We start from the raw sequence: 6871 nt of genomic DNA on the forward strand, positions 1-6871 counted from the left end.
CCAGGCGACTGATTCAAAGGCTGGCAGAGGGATCGAGCAGATCCGTGCCCTGCTGCACACGGCGCAGCAGCAAAATTCGGCGGTCTCCCAGTCGCACAACAGGATCCACAATAGTTCTGTTCACGCGAACACGCATCGGTCGGTTGACAGCCCCGGTTCTCATCAGCGACATAGGGGAGGCACCCGTTCCATGAATTCCAAAGATCGTCTCCGCTCACGCACCCCTCCGCGGGGTGGGCCCTACGGGCCCCGACATCATGATGATCAGCGTTCAGTCGGTGACACTTATGAACTAAGGCCCGATGCGAGAGGGCATATCGCCCAGAGGAGGGTCGACAGGGGCCGAGCCCACCGCGATGGTCACGATATGGACCGTCCGAGTGGAAGCAGGACCATCGTCTCTGGTCCCGAGTGTTTCAGTCGAGACATCCGTTTGGCTGACATCCCTCCCAACTTCCGATTGGCGACGGGGATCAACAAGTTTACACGAGAATCCAAGCCAGAAACGTGGATGGACGACTACTGAGTGGCAGTCCAGATCGGAGAAGGGGATGACCACGTCGCCATGAAACACCTCCCTCTGATGCTCGACGGTTCGGCACGAGCGTGGCTGAACCAGTTGGCTCCCTCAAGCATCTACAGCTGGGCAGATCTGGCCCGAGTCTTAATCAGGACCTTTGAAGGGACGTGCAAACGCCCTGCTGGCCTCGTGGAGCTCTAGCATTGTGTCCAGAAGCAGAATGAGCCCCTGCGCGATTTCATTCAGCGTTGGACGACCCTCTACCACATGATGGAGAACGTCACAGAGCACCAAGCAGTCTACGCCTTCAAGGCAGGCGTGCGGTACAGAGATTTGTACCTGAAGTTCGGTCGAATAGGCGACATCTCCATGAGTAAGATGATGGAGATAGCGGCATGCTATGCAAATGGCGAAGAAGAGGACCGCATTCGTAGCGGCAAGCACAAAGCAGTCGCCGATGGAGATGGGAACGGCACTCGGAAGCAGAAGCAGAAAGCTCCATCCACTCCGCAGGCAGAGGCCGCAGCCGTTACCAATGCCAAGTTCAAGGGTAAGGGGAAAGCTCAGTTCACCCCCAAGAAGAAGCAGTTCAGAAACCCCATCCTAGACCAGCCATGTCCAATTCACACGAAGATGGATGAAGAGGGCAACGCCATATATCTGAAGCATACCACTCGGCAATGCCGCCTCCTGATCTAGGGGTTCGGCGAAAGGCAACCGAGTGAAAAGGGCAATGAACAGGATGAGGAGGACAAGGAGGATCCGTTCCCCCAAGTCCATGCAACATTGATGATTTTTGCTGACGTTGAGAGAAAGAGTCGACTGAAGCTGGTGAACAGGGAAGTGAACATGGCCACGCCGACCAACCCTACGTTCCTCAAATGGTCTCAGACTGCGATCACCTTTGACCAGTCAGATCATCCAGCACATGTACCCACCCCAGGGAGGCAGGCTCTGGTTGTCGACCCGGTGGTGGAAGGAGTCCGGCTGTGCAAAGTCCTCATGGACGGCGGCAGTGGCTTGAACATCATGTACGCTGACACTCTCAAGGGGATGGGCATTCCGATGTCCAAACTTAGTGAGAGAAGCATGCAGTTCCATGGAGGCGTCCCTGGACGAAAGGCCAAGTCACTCGACCAGATCGCGTTGGACGACGTCTTCGGCTCCGACAAGAACTTCTGCAAGGAGAAGCTGACGTTTGAGGTGGTGGACTTCCAGAGTGCGTACCACACAATTCTGGGCCGCCCGGCGTATGCGCGTTTCATGGCCCGTCCATGTTACGTGTACCTGAAGCTGAAGATGCCAGGCCCAAAAGGTGTGATCACTATCACCGGCAATTGGCAGCGGGCCGAGGAGTGTCTGCAGCATGGATCGAGGATCGCCGATCAGCAAATAGCTGTCCTCGAGCTTGACGAGTACAAGAAAACAGTCGACCCCGCTGACTTGATGCGTTCGAAGAAGCCAGCTTCGGAGTCCGCATGCCAGTCGGCGGGAGAGACGAAGAAGGTCAGCATCCACCCGACGGACGACACCGCTGCCCCGACGAATATCTCCACCACCCTCGATCCTAAATAGGAAGCCGAGCTCATCCAATTCCTCCGTGAGAACTGGGACATCTTCGCATGGAAGCCCGTTGACATGCCAGGTGTACCCAGGGAGTTGGCTGAGCACCGACTACATGTGGATCCCGTCGCTTGGCCTGTCCGAGAACGCCTGCGTCGGTCCGCCGCGCAGAAGAGGAAGGCAATCGGAGAAGAGGTGGCTAAGCTTTTGGCAGCCAACTTCATACGCGAGGTACACCACTCCGAGTGGCTCGCCAATGTTGTCATGGTGCCCAAGAAGGACAAGTCGCTCCGAATGTGCATTGACTTCAAGCATGTCAATAAGGTCTGCCCAAAACACCATTTTCTGCTCCCCCACATCGATCAAATTGTCGATTCGACTGCAGGTTGCGAGCGTTTGTCGTTCCTTGATGCCTCCTCGGGCTATCATCACATCTGTCTGTACAGCCCCCGATGAATTAAAAACATCCTTCATCACCCCATTCGGGTGCTTCTGCTACATCACTATGACATTTGGTTTGAAGAATGCAGGAGCAACCTTTATGCGCATGATCCCAAAATGCCTCCTTGACCAGATCGGTCGAAATGTGGAGGCGTATATGGATGATATCGTAGTCAAGTCACGCAAAGGTTCCGACCTGCTGACTGACTTGGCAGACACATTCGCCAACCTTCTTAGGTACGATATCAAGCTCAACCCAGCCAAGTGTTCATTCGGTGTTCCAAGCGGAAAGTTACTCGGTTTCTTCGTTTCCGAACGAGGGATCGATGTCAACCCCGAAAAGATCGGGACCATCGTCTGAATGGAGCGGCCGGTCAGAATACACAATGTTCAAAGGCTCACAGGTTGCCTAGCGGCTTTGAGCAGGTTTATCAATCGACTCGGCAAGAAGGCACTTCCTCTGTACCGACTCATGAAGAAATCAGATAATTTGGAGTGTTACAAACGAAGCCCAAATCGCATTCGACGACCTCAAAGTTCTAATTTCCACCCAGCCGGTTCTTGCTGCTCCGCTCAGTAAAGAACCCCTTCTTCTGTACATCGCGGCTACAAATCAAGTCGTCAGCACTGTTCTCACAGTCGAACGAGAAGAAGAAGGCAAAGCATACAAGGTTCAGCGGGCAGTATATTATGTCTCCGAAGTCCTGACACCTTCCAAGCAGAGGTATCCCCACTATCAAAAACTTATCTACGGGATTTACATGACTGCGAAGAAGGTGGCTCATTATTTCCAAGACCACTCGGTATCTGTCGTTTCTGACGCTCCGTTGTCGGAAATCCTACACAATCGGGACGCATCGGGCCGAGTGGTGAAGTGGGCAATCGAGATGTTATACTGTGACATCAAGTTCGAGGCCAAGAAAGCTATAAAGTCTCAAGCCCTGGCTGACTTCATAGCAGAATGGGTAGAACAACAGCAACCGACCCACATCTACTCGGCTCATTGGACAATGTTCTTCGATGGGTCCAAGATGTTGAATGGCTCCGGCGCTGGCGTTGTGATCATATCACCAAAAGGTGACAAACTCAAGTATGTGTTGCAGATACACTTTGATTCCTCCAACAATGAGGCAGAGTATGAGGCTCTCCTTTATGGATTGTGCATGGCCATTGCACTCGGCGTCCGTCGCCTGATGGTCTACAGTGATTCAGATTTGGTAGTTAATCAAGTAATGAAGGAGTGGGACGTAAGGAACCCCACCATGACCACATACTGCAACGCAGTGAGGAAGCTCGAGAAAAAGTTTGAAGGTCTGGAACTCCACCATGTTCCGCGACTGAAAAACCAAGCAGCTGATGAGTTGGCAAAACTCGGTTCCACTCGGAGACCAGTCCCGAGTGACGTCTGCCTCGAGCACCTCCACCTTCCCTCGGTTAAAGAAGATCCTTTCGCAGAGGAACCAGTACAACCAAAGAGCTCGACAGATCAGACTGAAGTCGAAGTCCCTGCTGTCGTTGATTTGATCATGGAGATTCTTGCTATCATCCCCGATTGGACTATGCCATTTATTGCATACATCCTGAGGCAAGAATTACCAGAAGACGAAGTCCAAGCCAGACAGATCGTCCGCAGGTCAAAGTCGTTCACTGTCATTGATGGCCAGTTGTACAAGGAAAGCGTTTCAGGCGTCCTTCAACGATGCATCTCCCCTGAGGAGGGACAGTTAATCTTGGAAGAAATTCACTCGGGAACCTGCGGTCATCACGCTTCCTCAAGAGCAATCGTCACCAAAGCATTCATAGCTGGTTTCTTCTGGCTGCACGCGAACGAAATGGCGAAGGATATGGTCGACCGATGCGAAGGCTGTCAGTTCTACTCTAACAAGTCCCACAAGCCAACATCCGCGTTGAAGACAATACCTCTTGTTTGGCCGTTTGCAGTATGGGGATTAGATACATTCGGTCCATCCAGGACAGGCCAAGGGGGATTCACACATCTGTTGGTGGCAGTCGACAAGTTCACAAAGTGGATTGAAGCCAAGCCCATCAAGAAGCTCGACGCCCTTACGGCCATCAAGTTTGTCAGGGACATCATCTCCAGATTCTGGGTACCTCACAGTATAATCACTGACAATGGAACAAACTTTGACTCGGACAGATTCAAAAGTTTTTGTACGGGCCAAGGTATCCGAGTGGATTTTGCATCTCTGGCGCATCCCCAAACAAACGGACAAGCGGAGCAGGCGAATGGACTTATTCTGCAAAGTTTGAAGCCTCGAATCCTGCGAGAAGTGGGACATGCCGCCGGCGCATGGGCCACCGAGTTGCCTTCGGTGATTTGGGGTCTCCGCACAACCCCAAATAGATCTACAGGGCGATCCCCGTTCTTCCTTGTTTACGGAGCAGAGGCAGTCCTTCCGAGTGACTTGCTTCACAACGCTCCACGAGTTGAACTCTTCTCCGAAGCTGAAGCAGAGCAAGCAAGGCAAGACGGAGTGGATCTTCTAGAGGAGGAGCACGAGATGGCACTGACTCGCTCAACCATTTATCAACAAGATCTGCGGCGTTTTCACGTGCGACACGTCAGGAGTCGTACTTTCCAAGCAGGCGACTTGGTGCTCCGAGTGGATCAGCAGAGACCTCACAAGTTGGCTCGCGCCTGGGAAGGACCCTTCATCATCTCCAAGGTGCTGAACAACGGAGCATATCGACTCTACAACCTCGACAGGGAAACGGACGAGCCGCGAGCATGGAACGGAGATCTCCTGAAGCGCTTCTACACATAACCGTCGACTGAAGCAATGTAAAGAACAAGTATCGTTGAAGTAATACAAAGCAGATTGAGTTTTTTGCAGATTCAAAATCCTTCCGCGTTCGCAGACTGCGGTCTTAAAAAAAACTTAGCTGCGAACCAGAATCGCCTAAGTATAAACTTTCTCCGAGCGTGCACTAAACGTCGCACTCGGGGACTTAGCTGCGATCCAGAATCGCCTAAGTATAACCTTTCTCCGAGTGCTCACTAAACATCGCACTCGGGGACTTAGCTGCGATCCAGAATTGCCTAAGTATAAACTTTCTCCGAGCGTGCACTAAACGTCGCACTCGGGGACTTAGCTGCGATCCAGAATCGCATAAGTAATAACTTTCTCCGAGTGTGCACTAAACGTCGCACTCGGGGACTTAGGTGCGATCAAGAATCGCCTAAGTACAACCTTTCTCCGAGTGTGCACTAAATGTCGCACTCGGGGACTTAGCTGCGATCCAGAATCGCCTAAGTATAAACTTTCTCCGAGCGTGCACTAAACGTCGCACTTGGGGACTTAGCTGCGATGAAGAATCGCCTAAGTATATATTTTCTCCGAGTGTGCCCTCAACGTCGCACTCGGGGACTTAGCTGCGATCAAGAATCGCCTAAGTACAAACTTTCTCCGAGTGTGCCCTAAACGTCACACTCAGGGACTTAGCTGCGATCCAGAATCGCCTAAGTAATAACTTTCTCCGAGTGTGCACTAAACGTCGCACTCCGGGACTTAGCTGCGATCAAGAATCGCCTAAGTATAAATTTTCTCCGAGTGTGCACTAAACGACGCACTCTGGGACTTAGCTGCGATCAAGAATCGCCTAAGTATAAATTTTCTCCGAGTGTGCACTCAACGTCGCACTCGGGGACTAGCTGCGATCAAGAATCGCCTAAGTACAAACTTTCTCCGAGTGTGCACTAAACGTCGCACTCGGGGACTTAGCTGCGATCAAGAATCACCTAAGTACAAACTTTTCTCCGACTGTGCACTAAATGTCGCTCTCAGGGACTTGTCTTCGATCAAGAATCGCCTAAATACAAAGCTTCCTTCGAATGTATCTCACAGATCCACTCGGAGGCTTAGCAGACCCTCATTGAGACTCATGTAGATGTCAAGACAACTGACAATTACATGAGTAGCAGAATCTCATTAAGGCTCATGTAGATGTCAAGACAAATGACAATTACATGAGTAACAACTCGCTACGAGCGCGACCTTACAGTCGCACTCCAAGACTTAGCCACGATCATGAATCGCCTAAGTACACAATTGCCTTCGAGTGTATCCTACAGATCCACTCGGAGACTCAGCACACCCTCAGTGAGGCTCATGCAGATGTCAAGACAACTGACAATTACATGCTCCGCATGTTTGCCATTGGCTTCACCAAGAAACGCCAAACAAAAACCACGAGCCAAAATCGTGTCAACAACTCTTTGGCAAAGGAAGAGCAAAAGATTCGATTCAAATTCAAAGTTCGTCTAAAGATAGTTGGATCGGTGTAGATCAATCTCATCCACACCGAACCACGAATGTGACGGCCAAT

The sequence above is a fragment of the Hordeum vulgare genome, chromosome 3H, assembly GCF_904849725.1.
Source record: "Hordeum vulgare subsp. vulgare chromosome 3H, MorexV3_pseudomolecules_assembly, whole genome shotgun sequence".
NCBI classification, from domain to species: Eukaryota; Viridiplantae; Streptophyta; class Magnoliopsida; order Poales; family Poaceae; genus Hordeum; species Hordeum vulgare.